Source organism: Ambystoma mexicanum, chromosome 6q (assembly GCF_040938575.1).
Source record: "Ambystoma mexicanum isolate Mex_15411 chromosome 6q, UKY_AmexF1_1, whole genome shotgun sequence".
NCBI classification, from domain to species: Eukaryota; Metazoa; Chordata; class Amphibia; order Caudata; family Ambystomatidae; genus Ambystoma; species Ambystoma mexicanum.
In genome coordinates this window covers 1,285,840,127-1,285,860,818 of record NC_090937.1, presented here as the reverse complement: position 1 = coordinate 1,285,860,818, position 20,692 = coordinate 1,285,840,127, and positions in this window count along the sequence as shown.

Below are 20,692 nucleotides of genomic sequence, written 5' to 3'. Positions count from 1 at the left end.
GTTCTAGCCACCGAGACAGACAGCGGCTGTGTCCTAAGCTTCAAGGCAGCGGCTGATATGGGACTCATCCACATCCTGTATAACATTGTGGTCCGCAAGTATATCGACCCAGTCGAGAGGATCAACAACCTATATCCGCGCATATTCAGAGGCATTGGCAAACTAAAGAACAGACAAATAAAATTGCATGTAGATGATTCTGTACGCCCAATAGCGCAACACTACAGGGGGATTCCCGTCAACATACAGAAGAAGGTAGAAAATGAGCTACACAGATTGCTCGAACAAGACATTATCGAACCTGCCACAGGACATGAGTTGGGCATGTGGAGGAGGGCTAAGGAGAGAGGGAGATCGGTAGGAGACCTGACACACGCGGAGGTAGAGCGCCTCGTACAAGTGAAAGATGAACTAGCACTGTCGGAGGATTATCTCCTCCTGAAAGACCGCAAGCTGGTAATTCCCCTGTCCCTGGGAGCGAAGATCATCGAGTTAGCCCATGAAAACCTCAGGGGAATGGTATTGACCAAGCGCATGCTCCGCCAGAAAGTTTGGTTCCCTAACATGGACTCCATGGTGGAGACTGCCTTGAAGGCCTGTCCCATGTGCAGACTCATTACTCCCAATCGACACCCTGTACCGCTGAACATGTCTGAGCTTCTGCAAGGAATATGGGATGCAGTGGCTGCTGATTTCTTTGGGCCCATTGAGGGGTGAAAGTATGTCTTAGCGGTGATGGACAAATACCCTCGATACCCAGAGGCACAACTGATATCGTCAACAGCCGCTCATCATGTCATACCCGCCTTAGACCGCATCTTCTCTGTGTATGTGACCTCGCTTCAGTGGACACCAGTTCACACAATTTGCAAACTACATGGGATTCCACCGTAGGAAAATAACACCACTCTGGCCACAAGCCAACGGCATGATAGAGCGCTTCATGGCCAATCTAAAGAGAGCACTACAGATAGCCAAGCTCACGGGGCAGCCATACAAACAGGTATTGAACCAGTTTATGAGAGACTACCAGAGTACCCATAGCACCACCGAGAGGACCCCTGTGGAAATAATGTTTGGGTGAAACATACAAACACGTCTCCCAGAAGTCAGACCAGTCAACAACTCTCCTAAACTGGACAAGGAAGTACAGGAATGAGATGAAGCTGCGAAGGCTCGCATGAAGGCCTATGCAGATACTCACAGAGGAGCGAGAGCGCCCCAGATTGAAGTGGGCAATGTTGTAGTCGTAAAACAGCCACAGACTCATAAGTACACATCCATGTTTCAGGAGGAACCCTTGCTGGTCACTCAAAAAAAGGGCTCCATGGTCACGGCCCAAGGCCCGGAAGGGTCTATTACACGCAACTCCTCTCACTTGAAGGGGATTTCGTCCCTTGGATCGAGATGACTAACCGGGCGTGTAATTCCCCCTATTGACTATGAGTCTGATGATCCTTATCAAGGAGACCATGGAGATACATGTGGAGAGCGAGATGGGCGAAAGCTCCCCTCTCTCATCAGTGCACGTCCGCAGAGGGCGCGGAATAAGCCTCGCTGATGGATTGAGGAAATGGGTTTACCCGACCGACCAGACAATCACCTGTTGTGAAGTATCTGGTAACTGTTTAAAATGGGGGGATATGTCATGTTGATGTCTCCCTGGTCACAGGGAGGTGGGTGTTGTGAAAGGGAAATGACGGGAAAAGGGGAAGTGACGAAGAGGGTGCGGGATGAGGGCAGAGTTAATGTGAATTGAATAAAGACAGACGATGTTGGAGCTCCGCGTCCGTGCCTTTCTTTGCAGTGAGTCACACTTGCTCGCAGGCATAACCAAGGCCATAACAGGGATCTCCAGCATTTGCCTTGACATGACAATCCATGCTGGCTCAAATGCTGGAGAATTTGTATGGCATAGACAAAGGGAAGTTGTGGAAACATAAGTCATGTTTTGCCATACAAATTAATGAAAATAAGCCATGACGGGAATCAACAGCATAAAATCCTTACACAAGGCTTTTACGTAGTTGATTCCCTTTATGCGGGGATCAAAACGAACCCACATGTATCTGATTTGAAATTTTGCTCTTCAATTTTCTGTTTGGTGGTTTCCAGAACCCCCTTTGGCCATTGCAATCACATGCCTAAACAGTAAGATACAGGCTCCCTATTCCCTCCCTATGCAAAATTTTTCAAATTTAGTGAAACTTGTTGTAAATGTTTTACAGCTGAAAAGAGCACATTTCTAATGACATTTAGTTTTTTAAGATTGATAATTTATATGAAGTTCACATTTGCTCATGAGATAAGATCAAACGTTTTGCATTTTGCAGCACCTTAACTTGTTGCAAAGACAATTATTTACACATGCATTGCCAGCATGTTTTTGACTAAGTTGTTCTGAGTTATGCCCAAATACGACCATCCCCACCCCATTGCAGCTAGCAACCCACAACATTCATTTTCCAAACTTGTAAGAGGCATGGCCTTAGACTGTGCTCAATCTGGTCTATAGCATGTGAAAGAAGATAAGTGTGTTATAATTTGCAAGTGAGCAACTGTAAAGCACTTGGGAGTGGAAGTGGAGACAATCATGTATTCTGAGAACATTTATATTGATTTATTTACTTTATTTATTTTTTACATTTGGAGAGCGCACACAAGCCTGTGGGCATCAGGGCGCTTTTACCAGTTACATAGGCCCAAGTTGGGCAAAGGCCTAGGTGCAGAAAAGAACATTAAGGTGTAGGCATAAATACAGAGGATGCAGTTGCATGCATGGTAACACAGTTGCAGATCGCTGGGGTCAAATTCATAGATTAAACCAGGGCAACATATTTATATTATAAAATGCCGGCAGGCTGCAGTAGAGGACTGTGTGGCGGTTTATGTGAATAGCCAAGATTTTAGGGTTTTGCGAAAGACCCAGTATGATTGTTCCACTCTGAGGGCAGGTGGGAGTAAGTTTCAGTGTTTGGCAGCCAAAACTGGAAAACTGGACCCTCCCGCTTTGTTTTGTTTGAAATTAGGTTGGGTCACCTTGTGGGAGGTGTTGGGCTCTGGTAGGTCTAGTGGAGTGTGCTTTGTTAATGTTCTGTACTAGGTAAGGAGGGGTTGTGTTGGAGATGCACTTGTGGGTGATGGAGAGCGTCTTGAATAGAATTTGATCCTTGATGGCTAGCCAGTGGGCAGTTCTACGGGCGGCAGAGATGTGTTCAGAGCGTGGGTTATGTTGAGGGCAGCACATAAGGCATTGTTCTGAATGGTTTGAAGTCTTTTTAGGCTGTGGGTGGATGTGCCAACAAAGAGGACATTGCAGTAGTTGAGCCTCGTGCCGATCACTGCCCGGGCGGCAATAGTTAGGCAGTTGTCTCTGGATAGGAAGGGCTTAGCTACATTGAGTAGTTTGGTTGAGTAAGCTGCGGAGGAGGAGAGGGCATTTAATTGTCACTTGTCGGGTCATGGGAAGAGTGGCATCGAGGTAGACACTTAGTGTTTTTACCGAGGGGGCGACCGGTATCAAAGATCCGTCAATATTGAAGGTAGAGTATTGGGAGTCAAGGGTTTTTAGAGCAGCTGTCAGACCGACGATGAGGAGCTCAGTCTTTTTTTCATTGATGCAGAGGCTATGGATGGGCATCCAGGCTTGGATCATGATGTAGGATGTGCGGAGGGTGGATGAATCTGTGTGGTATGAACCTGTGAGTGGGAGATGAATCTGCGTGCCTTTGGCATAGTTGGTGTAGGCTATGCCGAGCAAATCTAGGTGGTCAAAGAGGGGTTTTGTGAAAATGTTGTAAAGTGTAGGTGAGACACAGGATCCCCGTGGGACCCAACAACTGATTGTGAATGGAGTGGCACAGGCATTGTTAGCGATGGAAGGAAGAGATCCAGGCGCTAGCTTCCTGGGAGAGGGCAGTCGATGATGTCAGGTGGTGGCATAGGATGTGAAGATATGATATGATTTGGCATTTATAATGCGCCTATACACAAGTGTTTAAACTAGATCAAAAGCCGCAGGCAGGTCAAGGAGGAGAAGCATGGCCAACTTCCCGTTGTTTCTGTGGGCATCAAGTTGAATCTTCAGGTCCAGGAGAGCAGACTTGGTGCCGTGGCCCGGACGGAACAGAAGCCACATTGATGGATACCTAGGATTTGATCGGTTTCTAAGTGGCACAGAATGTGTAGATGGGCTGCTCTATCTAGGATTTTTCAGAGGAAAGGGACAGTGGTGATTGGTCGGTAGTTGTTGGCGATGGTGGGGTCAAGTATAGCTTTTTTTAGTAGGGGGAGGACCCACATTTCTTTGAGCCAGGAGGGTACTATGCCCGTGTTGAAAGTGGCGTTGATGAAGGCTTTACATCTACGAAATTGCAAACTGATATAGATAGAAGCTCCAATGCCATAATAAAGAGAAGAGGTAACGGGGTCAAACGTGCAACCTTATCTTATGCTTTTTCTGGCAGTTATTTCCTCTGTAGGACTTCATTAGTGCATATTTTGGCAGACTAGTCCCCATACCATGCCCATAAAGAAGGTCATCTTGCCCATTGACTTGAATGGACATGGACATTAGATATAGTCAAGTGTTTTTTGAGCTTCAAGACTGAAGAAAGCTCAACTGTATTTTCAATAATTGCAGACCAGTGTCACATCAATCAGTTGATGGAGGTTAGTGTAACCATGGTGTCCTCTTATAAAGCAGAATGGTTCTTATTAATTACTGTTTAAGTAACAGATTGCATACTCTCATCCCTGATCTTTGTCAGAAGCTTATAATCGATGTTCAATAAAGAGCTAGAGCTATAATTTGAATAGTTGTTGTGGTCTTGCATGTCCCTTGTAAAACTTGTGTAGAAAACTTTAATGGCACCTGGAAAGAATTTCTGGCAAATGTTATGACGTTATGTTTTACGTAGTGAAGGAGTGAGCTCAGTTATAAAGTAAAGCTATTGGGGGGCTAGAGGCCTTCCCTGTAGACAGTGGGCCTCATCACAAGTTGGACGGTATCCCTGTGGTACTACCGCCAGGATACCACCTGGGCTAATAGCGTTACCACCACCCGGTCCAGTAAAAGCGTTACTGCCCCATTTAAGGGCTGGGAGCCCAACTTGTGATGAGGCCCAGTAATGGTTGTCACAACTTCATTTTCTTTCTTATGCATTTTCATATGTATTTCCATTAAGTCGTTGCTATTTGTGATAGGTTTGGTAGCAGTTAGCGGAACCTTTTTGTTAATTTCCAGCAGAATTGTTGCAGTACTTGAAAAGCTTAGCATAGGAATATGCAAACCAGTTATTGATTGAAACAAAATACTCTGCACCCTTTATCTCTACCTACCAAGTATTGCTGTTTTTTCAGAAGCAAGATTTCTTTGAGTCTATGCCACTGATCTTCTGTTATACGCTCTCAATGCGGCAAGCCTGTTGTTATTGTGGTGCAAAAATTTAATATTCTAGGCATTTGAGTACATTTTTAGAGCATTCGTTTTTGAAAATTGTACTTGTGCTCCCTTGATGAGTGAGCAATGAATTAACATTAGTTGTATGCTTTGAGATTCTCCAAAACAACATAGATGTCCTCAATGCTTTTTTTCTTTAATTCCAGGATGTCCTTTATATGGGTAATGTGAGAATCCAAAGGGTGTCTTACTTACTAGTCTTACTAATATCCGGGGATCTCTCTCACAGGTGGCCATGGCATGGCCAACGCCCATGCATCCAGACCCTCTGGGTGGACCAGTGTGGTAGGATCACCTGGGTGAGAGGTATTTGGGGAGTGGGGGTGAGGCAGTCGATGGTGAGACACGGTATTCCTCCCTTTTTTGTACATCTAACCCATCCTGTTTTTTGGGATTCTCTGATGTCCCAATCCCCCCCCTTTCTACACAAACACTAGGCTGAGGAAGAGGGCGACTGAGAGGAACAAGAGTAACTCTTATACATCGTACTGGACATGTCCCGCCAATATGGTCAGGCAAAGTCAGGCACTTCACTTTAAGTGCCTACACCTGATACCAATTAGCTATCCTCACATGGATAACAGGCGGAACTTAGAGAAACTCTCTGAGCAAGGTGGAACATGAGTAAGAGCAGAACTACTGGGGTGAAAGTGAACCTAATGGAGCTGAGCGAGGGACCAAAGAATGATAGCAGCGGCTCGAGAACCCCAGGAGTTGCCTAGAGGAGGTTGTTGCAGACAAAAGGCTGTGAAAGACACAGGGAGAAGGCCAAATCCAAAAGTAGAAGGCTGCATTGCGTTTCAAGGATGCCTCCCAGGTAAATGGCAGAGTTGGGGAGGTGAGGCCAAGGCTGTGTTAATTACCTTGACTCGCGAATTGGAAACTGTAAAGACAAGAAACGCACACAGCCAGTGAGTTGGCAAGCAACCTTAGAAACCAGTGTGTATTAAAGAAAGATTGAAGTTGTAACATTATATCGCAAGTGAAGGATGCACGCCTGTGGATGAGACGCGAAGAAAGGCATACATGTGAAAGAAGTAAAGATAGCTGTGAAATCAGCGATACTTTCGATAACTGAAAAATAGTCAACAGTATCATGCAAATGGGCCGGCTGGAAATTCCAGATAGTAGGGGCCAAAACTTTGAAGTAGCGTCCACCTGCTAGGGCCCTATGATGACTTGGGATTTTAAGCATATTTTGTGAGGCAGACCTAAGGGGTCTAGTGGGCTTATGTAAGGTTAGCTTGAACAGAGATGTTCTTCACTATATTATGAATGGCTCGATGCACCAGGCCTATTATTTTGAACTGACTCTGACTCCCGAACAGCAGCCAGTGAAGCTTGCAGAGCAGATGCAGGGAGTGAGGGAGCCGAGGGGCTCCCAGTGCCAGTCAAGCTGTCATTCCCTGCAGAATCTGCAGGCACTGAATCAAGACTAAAGGCTGTTCAAGATAGATGCCATTGCAATAGTCAAAGGAACCCATGATCGAAGAGGTAACCACCTTAACCCAGAACACAGAGGGAAGAAATAGCAAAACATTTTTCAGCACTTTCAACTTAACAAAACCCATCTGGCATAGAGGCGAAATTTGGGCCTCTCTGTAGCTGCAGGCAAGGTGACCCCTAGGCATTTTACTGCCTGTACTGGCTCTGGGCAGGGCCCCAGAGATGCAGGCCAATATTTGGTGCACCATGTGGCTTCAGCAGAGGGAGAGCCCACTGCTAAAACCTCAGTTCTGTCACTAATTTAAGCCATTTCAAGGTCATCATTTCTCCAATGGAGGATAAGAAATTCCTCAGCTTAGGAGAAGGATCCATCCCCGGGAGAATTTAAGCAAAAAAAAAAACTTGTGTGTCTTTAGCGTAACTGTAAAAGCACACCCCATGACGCAAAATAAGATTGGCCAGGGAGCGCAAGTACAGATTAAACAGCAGGGGGATAGGGCGGATCCTAGTGGGTTTTTGCACTTCAAAGCTTTTGGGGAGGATTCAAACGGAGGAAGTAATACCATCTGAAAATGATTCCTCAAGAAGGATTGGAACCATAAAAGTGGAGAACCCTCAATGCAAATCACATTTAGCATGCGCAGCACGATTCCATGATCAATCGTTTCAAAAGGCGAAGAGAGGTCAAAAAGAATCAAAACTCCAAACTCTCCACTGTCTTGAAGTAAGGTGATGTCATCGAGAATAGCCATCGTCACGGACTTCGTACCCATACAGGGACGGAAGTCAGACTGAAACGTGTGAAGATGACAGTTGGATTCAAGAAGCTTGGAAAATTGAGGGGTAACAATGGCCTCGATCAACTTCATAAGAACTGGTAGAAGTGAGATCGGTTGATAGTTTTCAGCCAAGGCATGGTCAATGTGAGTCCTCTTCAATAGAGGAGAGACAATTATATGTTTTAAAGACTTAGGGATCATCCCAGTAACAAAAGAGTGATGTAATGCAGCTGTGAATAAGGCAATGGCCTCCTCACGAAGGGCTTGGATGGCATGCAATGGAATCAGGTCTGTGGGAGAAGCAGACCTGAGTTTCAGTAAGGCGGTCTGGACCATGACCTAAGTCACTGTTTCAAACTTGAGCTGTTCTGAGTACACCCTATAATAGACTGGGCCAAAAAGACAGAGTTCAAAAGGCAAGACCGGACTGTTCCAATGAAATCTTGTGAATCTTTTCGGCAAAGAAAATACCAATAAGATCACATTTAGCTTGTGTATGCAGAGCATGAGTCAGTGGCCACGCAGTAACGGAGAGTTCCCCAGCCACTCGGAATAATTCCTGAATAGAGCAGGACACTGTCAAGATGTGGTTATCAAAAAAGTCAGCTTTGGCAGCTTTAATAACAACTTGGTACTCAGTCAGTGCTAATTTATATGTCTGTTCAGCTGCTGGAGCAAAGTCAATGCACTATTTGCATTCAGCAAGATGGCAAGCTTGTTTAAGAAGCCTAATAGTAGCAGAGTACCATGAGTCGGAAGGTTTCCCTCGGCAAAAGGGTGATTTCCACAGGGCCAGAACATCAGCATTGTCGGTCATAATGTTCACCAGTGCAGTAAAAGGGTCCTGTTTCTCACACTCGATTCCCTTCTGCGTTAGTGGAAGCAATAGGTTCCCAATAAAAGTCAGGCTGATCCTGCCCCAATGACGTCAGAGTTGACAGGTCTTCCCAGAACCATCGTTCATCGGCCCAATGGGATAGAGAAGGAAAGCAAATAGTGGGCGGACTATGGAACAGGGAGAGGCTGAAAGGTGTACAGGCCCCTGATTTCAGAAAATATTAAATCAAGCATATTCCCTAACTCATGAGTAGGGAGACAATTCCTCAAGTAGATAGATGAGTCCGCAAGAAGAGCCACTACATTTTTGGCGTGAAAATCATTAGGATTGAACAATTAAAATGAAATTACTATGTCCAAAATTGATTTAATAAGCATTTTATTTAACTGGAAGGCCAGCAGAATGCTTTGTGCCAACAATAAATCCCTAAAACATGGGAATCTAGTCCAAATGATAGCTGATTCAGTAACATCAAATAATATCACCCTATATTGGAAGATTATAAGGGTCACTCAAAAGTTGAAGGTCTCAATAACACAAGAATTATTTGGACGTCCAACTCACCAAGAGTGGAGCAATCTAGCCCAATACCTTAACATGGTACATCGCCTTGGAGAAATACATGTAACAGCAGTGACTCAGTTACAAACACAAGTTGAAAGTCTTACAACGTAGTAGAGATGCTCCAGATCAAGAGTTAACTACCACAGAGAAAGAAGATCCAATTGTTGGACAATTCTATCAATATCTAGAGGACTCACAAACGTTTCCCATATCTGAACCAGAATGGAAAGGGAAGGAGTTTGATGAGATTTGAAAAGACATTCAAAATTCAAGACATACTTATGGTTAGGAAATCCCAGTGTAGTTATAATCAGTGGATGGTACTTACCTTGTTCCGAAGCATGCCCATGTCGCTGTAACAGCTGGTCATTGGGTTTTTCAAAAGACAATGGAAATCTTTGGAAGGTCTTTCTCCCTCCAAAAGGGGCTTCAACTGGACTGAGAGTAACACGGAGCTCACCCCAACACCACCAGAAGCCCTCTTTCCATCTGCCTGAGGCTGCCTGCACCCCCAAGTGGAATGGATACCTGAACTGGCTGCTCCAGATCATGATTGGCCCCCTGGGACTCTTCCAATACCCTAGCTTTCTCAAAAGCTTGGAGGATGTTCAGCAGTTCATCCTTCTTAACCTTACTGCTGCATGGTATTCTCTTTCCTAGACATAGCGTGGGAAGGGCGCTAGACGTCCATCCTTACAGAGCTTTTTTTCAATTTCATTGTAGCAATCAAAAAATGCCTTTCAGTATTTCGATCATTAATTGAGCATTTCTTTTATTTTGGAAAAAACTAATCTGTAGGCACAGTCTCTATCCAATCCCACTACTGCCTACCACTTTGATACTGCTCTGCAGGAGTACAGTAATAGGTAGTGGCTAAACTGCCTACCAGCCCTATACTATTAACCCAGTAGTGATCCCAAACATAAAGGTAAAACAGGCACAGCTTGACAGGCATACCTCCTTCACATTTTGTGGTAATATGGGCCAAGGGCAGGCTATAATCACAGGAGAGGTGTGAAGTGATAACCGTAGCAACCCAAAAATCAATAATACAGATCAAGGTTCTCCAAAAATATATATATATATTTTAATAAACAATAAAAAATGCAATCAACTAATTAAAAACTCTAGCACGCCGACACCTGGGTGTGTCACAACACTGAAAATGCAGAATTGGTACAATATGGTACTATGTGTACTGTTGAGAAGCAGGGGGCAAAAGTCCCAGGCCCCTTTGTGTGATTTAGGATGAGGCAATTGCAGGAGGAGATACAGTGGGCAAGTTCGGAGAATGGAGGGGTGAGGGGGCTCACTTATATCAGCTGGATTGTAGTAGAGTTCAGTGGATTTCAATATTTGTATTACGTGTGTAATGAGACTCCATTTTGGAAGTTATATGCCATTAGGAAATTGAGGCCTAGTGCTGTGGCTATGCTAATACATTTACATTCCGTCCTGAGGGTCAGAAGGGTGTGCATGTGGTCTTTGCTTGCAGCCTGGAAGCTTTGAGAAGGCACATTTTTTGTTTACACATACACACAGTTCCTTATTTTGTCTTATCAGTAGTGCATGCAACCCAGATGGAATGTACCCTGCAAGACCAAGTGAGGGCCAGAATGGGTCTCATAAGAGTTATTCCATGGGAAAAGGGGGTGAGGCCATTAGGCCTTCACCGCCCAGATCTATAAGTTATAGTGACCTGAGATCCCAAGCCCTAATACAAACATTTATGTACACTGGCCAGCCCAAGCCCTTGGTAATAAAGGTGTAAAGTGACCCATTGATCAAGAAGATTAGAGAGCAGGGGTGGGCTGCCCCAACATGAATTCATGAGATTTGTGCTGTGACGTGCTAGGGGAGAAGGTAACAAATGTATGCCATGGGTGGGAAAGTTGTGGTGGTGCAGACGTGTCTGGTATTGGAGCGGGGTTTCACATAGTTCTGAAGAAGTTATCACAACCTCCAAGGTATCCTCATGTCCTTGGTACCAGGTGCAGTGTAGAAACTAAGAAACAATGACTTATATAACTAAAATTGCCAATTAGAGCCGTTGTATTCGATGATGGAAGACGAAGATCCCCGCATGGAAGAAGATGGACAGAGGATGTTGGGACCAATCGCTTGGCATCCTGTAGGAAGCAGACTATATGTGTATTTGTAACTTAGGTAATGCACGTCACTTATGATGATGTGCTTTAAAACGTATTGTTTATGCTGCTTTTGTTAGAGCGCTTTGTGACAGCACAGTTTGTCGCTGGCTCATATTTGTATTTTTTGTAAGATTAAATAATGTTCTCCTTGCAAGAGGTGTGCTGGGCCTTTCTCCCTAGTGGGTTGCATTTTCTCTGGTGTGAGCGTTTAGGGGTTACACTACAAATTTGGTGACCCCGACGTGATCCCAGATTTTCCACACAGATGGAGGATTGATGGCCGCTCAGTTCGAGGGGCTGCACCCACTTGCAGAGACCAGTTGCAATCGCACAACCCGTATTGATGTACATGAGTCGTTTTGACTGAATTGCTGTCTGCTCTTTGGAGTGGGGTGCAGCTCTTAGGATGGTGCAGGCCGTTAAGGGGATCTCGTGATGGAGGAGTTCAGGTGAACACGCTGATGTTAGTATATCTCTTGTGGGGTAAAACAATGAGGGTCAACGCTGAGAAGGAAATTGGGGGAACAAGGAATAAGGGTTTGTGGGTTTGGGTGCTGTGAAGAAGGGGCGAGGGTGTATGGTGTAATGGTGTGCGAATGAGTTGCATAGTCAGAGGGCCCTCCTGTGAGCCATGCTGAGTGCCCCGCCCAACTCGGCAACAAATCATGGGTCGCACCACACTCTGGGCCGGCCTAGAATACCAAGCTTGCACAATACACACAAACCTGATGATGCAGGTGTACACCACACACTGCACTAAGAGAAAGATATAAATATGTGTTATAATGCATTATGCTATATACACAAAAGAGGAACTCCAAAACAGACGGGAACACAATGGAGCAAAAAACTAACCTATAACACAAGAGTGTTCCCGAGCAGACTAAAGTTATAATATTCTTTAGATAGCTGTCAGTACATATTCAACTGGTAGCTAACAATTGTTTTCATATTTTCTGAATGATGTTTTAGGGTTATCTGATTGATGAGGTACAAAAATATACTTGAATAATTGTCTGCTTTGTTCTGATTTAGCTACCAGTTGAATATGTACTGACAGCCATCTAAATAATATTCTAACTTTAGTCTGCTCGGGAACACTCTTGTGTTATATGATAATGCATTATACAGCACACTTTCTAAGAAAAATTGCCCAAAAGACCAGACCATTTGCAATTGTTTTGTAGGGTAACACCAATCTAAAAATCCAATACATGCAAGTCACCAACAGTGCAAAGGAACATTAATGTTTTAATTAATATAATGCTTTGCTATTAAAAATGCCATGCAACAAAGAAAACATGTATTACTGGCTGCACAATGTAGACCAGTCTAGACACGTAATAACATATTACAGTAAAGTATGTCAGCCCCCATTTAGATATACCTAGATTGGTTGCACCAAAATATCAGTTGAAGCATAACACCAATCATGATTATTTTATCACAGATGCCCAGAAAAATATACAATGCTGCAGTAAGAGAAGGCTAGATTGGCAGCACACAAATGGCATTCTAGCCAGGTAATTTCACTTAGCAGGACTGCTTTATCAGAGATGCCCAGTTAAAAACAAGTCAAGCCAAACTAAGAAATTACTAGACTGGCTGCACCAAAAGGCCTCTCTAGCCACTAATACACACAACAAGCCTGCTTAGCCTAGACATGGATGACCATTACGATTTATTACACACTTCCCATCCCACCCTACACTCCCTCACACATCCACTCTCCCTCCCACCCCCTGCTTCAACCCTAGAAATCAGCTTCTCGGCCCAGAATTACTTCACATCCCTTTCCCTTGTCCCATTGCTTAAGTATGAGGCTCCTTGCTTCAGAGGTAAGTACTGGGATGAGGAAGAGTAGGACTAGGAGTAATGCAGATTACAGGTAACAAAGCCATGCATTACCTCCTGCTACCTCATGCCAGTACTTGTTTATGAGTCAAAGTGCCTTATACACAAGTACTAGGACAAGGACGAATAGGGCTATGAGTAATGAAGATAACCAATAGGTAACCAATCAATTAAACATAAGTAGTGGCGCAACACCATGGAGCTGGCTGGGCATCAGCCCTAACCTCCCACCCACCCTTGGCATTTTGGGCTATGTTGCCTCGACCTGGCTGACCTACAGAGCCGTTGCTGGGCAGAACAGGACACTGATGTTAAACAGCACTTGGGTTTCACTGTTAACAAAGGCCCAGCAATTACTAACGTAAAGCATTTCACTGTTAGTTCCTGCATTCAAGGGCATACTTCTTTAGGCAATTGAAATCTTGATGTCAGTTTAGTACTTGCATGCCAGGGAAGTGATTGGAAGGGTAGAGATGGGACAAGAGACAGCTTACTCTCACAGCAGTCCATAAGTGGGTGCTTTCAGAATTAAAGGCAAGCGTTAACTGCTTGTAACATTGAAGCTGTACTAGAATAGTCTCCCTAGAATGCATAAAGAAGTTAGATGCCCCACACAAATAAGTTTACCTCTCCCCCATCGCCTGTGAAGTTAGCCCCGCTCCCAACATTTGAAGGGTTAGCGCCCCCCCGAAATGTAGGTTTCATTGTGCCCCTGAAAACAAGCCCACACACCATTCAACATACACATACACGCACAACTAGCCACTTATAAATTTAAGTGTGCACCATTTCATCAATCAGGCACACCCAGGCAGCCACCCATACATTTAAGTGTGTTCCTTTTCACCAGACACTTTAAATGCACATTGAGCCACCCAAACATTTAGTTGTGCACCCGTCCAACATACACTCACACAGACAGCCACCTATACATTTAAGTGTGCACCCTTTCACCATACACTCACACAGGCAGCCACCTATACATTTAAGTGTGCACCCTTTCACCATAGCATTTACACCCAGGCAGCCACCCATAAATGTAAGTGTGCACCCTTTCACCATAGACTCACACACACACACACACACACACACACAAATGTCATGGTATTGAGGGGAGCCCTATTACTTAAAAAAGAAAGGGTTTCTTTTTGAAGTCACTCTGACTTCATAAATAAATGATTTCCATTAAGGACTGAACCATAAAGAAATAATTTCTTTATGAAGGCATAGTGACTTCAAAAAGAAATTATTTCTGTTACGCTGTAGGAAGGCAGAGTGATGTAAATAAAACATTATTTTTTTTAGTCCAGCGGGGCCCTTTCTAGGACATGTGGTGGCAGAGGGTGCGGGGGTCCCCGTTACACCAGTGTGAGTAGTGTGTAAAGACTACATGGCGGTTATATAATTTTTATCATCATTATATGTTTATGAGAAGAGAAACAGAGAAGTGGGATCCTTTCCGAGGTATGGAAGAAGATGGTGCCATATTTTGAAATAAGATATAACAATACCAAAGAAGTGGCTCGAATTCCTGTGCCCAATAATTTTCGGGTGGGCAGATAAGGTGAAGTAGTGGTTGTTATTTTAGTTTATTGATTTAGCTTGTTGTTTTAGCGTTTTAACTTGTATTCAGCAGGGGCAATGGAGGGCCTTTGGAAGAAGTAGTGTAGGTGTTGGGTGTAGGGAGAGTGTGTGCATGTGCATGCATGTGGAGTGACTGGGAGAGAAGGGAGTGTTGGTAGGAGGTGACAGGGGAGCGTGAGCAAATGACTGGTAGGAACGCATTAGATAAACAGTATTTTGCATATGGTGTGACATTTTTGTATATAAGGCCTTTAACATGGGGGTAGGTACACCGTTAGAGTACATGTGTAGTGCATTGCCATTGTATAAGGATAAGATTGAGAAATATCACAACCAGTGGGTGGCGGAGACACAAGGAGGGATGTTCCTCCCATGGCCAGAGCAGGGTACGAATAATAGAGGGATACTTGAACACATGTACACATTTTTGACTGCTAGATATAAAGGTAAAAAGCTTCAGAGAAGGAAATAGATTTTAGAATTAAGGAAAATGGAGGAGGACATAGAGGACAATGATGAGTGCAAATCTCAGTGTGACAGCAGCCCATCCGCAAGTATAGTTAACATAGTAGCCAGCCACCTAGGCCCCCAGTAGTATGTTCCCAAACCCTTCCAACTACAGGATATACCAATCCAACATATGTTTCACTGTCAGCAACAGCACATCCCCATCTCTACCACCACCCCCATATCACAGGAGTACTAACTCTGCCCTACCGGTGGATAGGAAACCATAGAAGGGGTTAGAAGAAGCTTTAAAGGCAGCACAAATGGGATTGGCGGGGAAGGGAGCAAATCAGGGTTTGGGCTAGATGAATGGAGGGTTGGAGCTATTTTGTTTAGATTAGACAGTACTGCAATCAAGGACGTGCATATTGGGAAGGGTGATGAACGAGAAGCGGGAGTGTCGATTATGGGACAGTGAAGTTGGATGGAGATACAAATAGAGTTGCAGGAGGATGAGTGGGACACAGTGGATGAATTGGAGGATGAAGAGGAGGCACCGGCAGTTACCCCATGGGTAGAGAGCTTGTGGGGTCTGCAGTTGAGGAACAGATTTGGGTAGGCAGCAGTGGCAAGGAAAAGGGCAAGTAATGGCAAGAAGGTAAGGAGGGGAGTGGGCATGCAGCTGCCATTGCTGCATAAAGTCCTGGAAGGATGCAGTATTTGCACTGGGCTCAGATGGATACAAACAACCTAATTAAAGTGCTTCCACCCCTTACTGCAGGTGCTGGGAAATGGATGTATGCTTTTGTAAACATACAACTGGGATCTCATTAGCAGCAGGAGATACACAAATATTACTTGTAGCAATTGAGGGATATAAGGCAGGGGATGTTTGGGTTAAGGCCAATACCCAGGAGTTAAAATAGATGATGATGTGCATGATGGAATGCACCTCTAACGATATCAGGGTGCAGGTGCCGACTGCACTTCGGCGAGCATACCCTGATACACCAGAGCAACAGTTCATAATGCAGTATACAATTGGGGATGATGAAGACCCTGCTCAATACATTTTGAAAGTACAATATATGTGGAGGGCAGGGACGGGAGGACAATGGGACATTCAGTTCTGCTTTTTTTATTTTGTTATTAAAGGGAATTGACCAAGGAAGCACAAAAGACTATGGATAAGATTATGGGTATCGAGGCAAAAGGGTGGTCAGAAATGCAGACTATTATTATACATCATTGCAAGTGGATTAAAGAAAGAGAAAAGGAAACACCACAAAGGTTGCAAGCTGAGGAAGCAAAACTGTTCAAAAGAAATGAGCAAAAATAGTAGTTGAAGGGGCGGTAGTGGCAGTTTCAGTTCCAGTTACACAGATTCAGCGGAGCAGACAGCAGCACAAACAGATGCAAGAATAGCTGTGTTTTAGCCAGGCGAAGGGCAGAGGAATGGTGGACCTCAGTTGCAGTATCCTGACTGGTACACAGGAGGCCAGCAGTGTGGAAGAGGGGGGGTTTCAAGGAGGAAGGGGGCAGAGGTGGATTTGGAAGGATGTGGCCGAGGGCCGGAACGGGACCAGTTCAGTGTTGGGGGTGCAGAAAAGTGGGTCATTTTACCAGGGAGTGCAGGTGTAGGATGGGAGCGGGATACAATCGATACACTCCTGCGGGCCCAGTACTATAGCAGTACCAGTTCCCTGCACCCCTGATTCCCATGTCAATACCATACAAAATACACCAAACATATACGCAGCTGCCACCGTGACCGCCTCAGACAAAGTTGCCTGCTCTGCCCAGTGCCCCGCTGAGATAACCTTATGGCGCCTCAATTCCCAGAGTCAATGCCGTTCCTAATGGGGCAGTGACACACTATCAAGGAGTGAATGTCCTGGGAGGCAACCCTTTTTTATTCCCATGTACAAATACATATCCTGACTAGGACAGGCCACAGAAAGCTCTTGCATGCCCAGTCCTCTCTGTGACTACCCACCAAGATGAAGTACCCTTGGTGGGCGCAGAGATAGGAAATAAACAATTAATCTTTATGGTTGACACAGGGTCCACTAAATCATGCATTAGTGAAGGAAACGTCCTGTTATCAGGTGACGCTCTTGACACACATGGCTTCTCTGGGGCTGTGGCAATGGTTCCTTTTACAAAAGATGTATTTATCAAAATGGGAGGGAAAGTGGTGTGTGCACCTCTATTGTATTAGGAAACCTCACCAGTAAATTTGTTAGGGTGTGACCGCCTAAGCAAATTGAATATGACCATCTTCTTCACAGATACAGGAGTAATATGCGTCACCCAAGGGCTGTGTGTGTTGAGCGCAATGGCGATAATAGATGCCAGAGGAGGGAGGTGGTGGTTTGCAGCCTTCCTGTTCACCCCGATATGTTTGCATATGGGATTACAGTTTTACTTGATGCCATGCCCCAGATCAGAAAAGCATGTTGGTGGATAACATCTGATTTCAACTTTAGGCCCATTGTGACCTCAGAGCTTGTGGCAAGGACAATACCTTCAATGGACCTACAAGGGTTAGTGGTGTCAGAGAAAAGAATTGTTGTAGTTGGAACTGATTGAGAAGGGTGAGAATGGCGCACTGTATTGTAAATTGAGCCGACAGTACTCCTAAAAGAAGTAGCATATGCAGATTTGTTTGCGGATCAGAGTGATGATGGAGAATAGCACTGGCTATCTGCATTCCTTGTGAGAGAATGGTGCAATATCGTAAAGTGCAATGCTCTATGATGGCCCTTGTAACAGTGCCCCTTTCACTGAAAGTGACCTAGAACAGGGTCCTAAGTGGTTGTGGATGACCAGCGCCCAAAATGGAGGCCTCCTACATGAAGTGGCACCCACATGCATCACACTGAAAATAGGTGCAGTGTTACCCTGGGTGAAACAATACTCACAGCCTAAAGAAACAGATGTGGGGATATGAGAAACCGTTTCAGAACTCTTAAATCAAGGGATTATAGTGCCTTCCAACTCCCGATGCAACATGGCCATATATCCGATAAATAAAGCAAAGGGGTCAAGTTGGAGAATGATCCAGGATCTCTGCCTCTTGAATGACATTGTACATGCATCATTTCCCATAGTTCCTAATCCTAAAACCATGTTGTGCACCATCAAAAAAAAGCAACACATTTTACTGTTGTGGATTTCGAAAAATTCCTTCTTTTCCATACCCCTACACCCAGATTATCAATATCTCACTGTGTTTACAGATGGCAGAAAGCACTACGAGCGCACAAGATTACCACAAGGGTATTGTGAATCCTCTAGTATCTTTAACAGAATAATACATGCATATTTAGGAAACATACAGGTACCCCACACTATAATTCAATATATGGATGACTTGCTATTATGTAGTGACAGCAAACAACAATTCCAGAGGGACTCTGTCATGCTTTTGCAGCTGTTAGCATATACAGGTTACAAGGTAGTCAGAGCAAAGTAAAAATACTGCCTTCATGGTTGATCTTTATTTGGGACATGGAAAGAAAATAATATGTGAATGCACTGCATCAATGCGCAGTGCTCCGCAGCTAAAGACTGTCAAAGAAATGCATATGTTTCTCGGGCTGTGTAATTATTGCAGGGCATGGATCCTAGATTACATCACATACACTAGGCCCTTGTTGCAAGGCCTCAAAGAAGCACAGAAGACAGATAATAAGATAACATGGACAGAAGACATGCTTACAAACTTTATTAATTTGAAAGAGGTCATATCCACTGCCGTAGTGTTACCAACCCCGTACTACACTCAAGAGTTTTATTTGTTCTTTCATTCTAATGGATGAATGATCACAGCAGTACTGACCCAAAAGAGTACTATGCCACAAGCCATTGGCCTATTACAGCGGGATGCTAGACTCGGCAAGGCAGGGACAGTTCCCATGTGAATGGGCGCTTGCCGCTGCTGCATTTGGAATTGAAAAAAGCTCTGTAATCACCATGGGGTGTACCGTAACATTATATGTAGAGCATGCAGTATTTGCCATTCTTGAACGTTCTAAATCCACTTTGACCACACAGCGAACATCCGCTTGTGAGGTTATTCCATCCATGCCAAACATCCACATAGAGTAGTGCAAGACAGCAAACCCTGCTAATTTTTTGACAGATCTGTGCACAGAGGAAGAAATCGCTAGGCATGACTGTGTAACATTTATGGGGGGGAGGAGGAGGACATACCAAAAGCGGAAGACAGTCCACTCGAGGGGGGAGTGTTTTGCATTGACGGGTCAGCAACTATTGACCAGGGGACATGCTTGAGATGTACTGGTGTGGCAGTTCTGCGCCTAGTGGGAAGTGAGCATGAGGTGGTAACGCAAAAAAGGCTTCCCATGCATTATTTACCTCAGGCAGCGGAGCTCATAGCGCTTATTGAGGAGCTTCTAGCATTCCAGGGGTGCCACATGACTATTTATTCTGACTCAGGCTACGTCACCAAAACGGTGCACTCAGGGCTCGCAAGGTGGAAACAGAGAGGGTTCAGAAGGGCTGATGGGTCCCAGTTCAAAACACAGAATGAATGGATAAATTGATCAATGTCCTTTCCGCGCCCTCTGTGACGCCTGTGGTTAAATGTGCCACCCATACTAATGACACAGGTGCAGTTTCACTCGACTATGCCGGCACATACACAGAGGCCAAGCAGGCCGTGTATCTTCCTGTGCCCATCATTTCAGAGTATCCAGTAGCAGAGAGGCGGGAACAGTTACAGCCCCATACACTTCCCTTCTGATAGCACATATTATTGAACTACAAGGTCAAGCTCCACAGGAGGAGAAAGAGTTGTGGCATAAGCGCGGGCGTACTCAGTCCCCTACAAATTTGTTATGGTAGCAGGATAGCATGGGTAAAGTTGTTATGCTGTGCAAGCTGTTGCTGATTGCCTTCAACCATTTGCTTCATCCATCCGATTTGTCAAAACAACACATTGCTGCAGATATACAGGAGACCTGTTTTTTTCCCAATCTCCAAGAAGTTCTTACTAAATTGGTGATAAATTGTATCACTTGCCTAACCTATAGTACTGGTCACACTCTGCAATATGAGGTAGATTACCCCACCCTACTGAGCAATTCAAGGAACTCTTCATTGATTATGCTGACTTAGAAGAATGGTGCAATGGGTGTAGGTATGTCCCTTCTCCCGGTGGGTTGAGGCAGGTCTTGGTGCAGATCCAAATGCTAAATGCGCGGGCAAATTCTTTTGTGAGAGAGGTATTCCTTCTTTGGGGTGTGCACGATGTGCTGCGGTCAGGCAATGGCACCCATTTCTTCAATGACCTTTTCAAAGAAGTGACTGTGTTGTTAGGCATCAAGCATCTGATGTGCACAATTTACCACCACCACAATTTACCACCCTCAGGCCAACAGGTTTGTAGAGAGGCTCACTAAATTTCTAAAAGCAAAACTTTGCAAAAGGTGTGTGTCAACCTTCTGAGAACCCCCAAACATTATTCAGTTTGCACACACCACCCTGTAAGGATCATCATTTATCACCACATGAGGTGGTAAGAGGCAGGCGAATGCATACG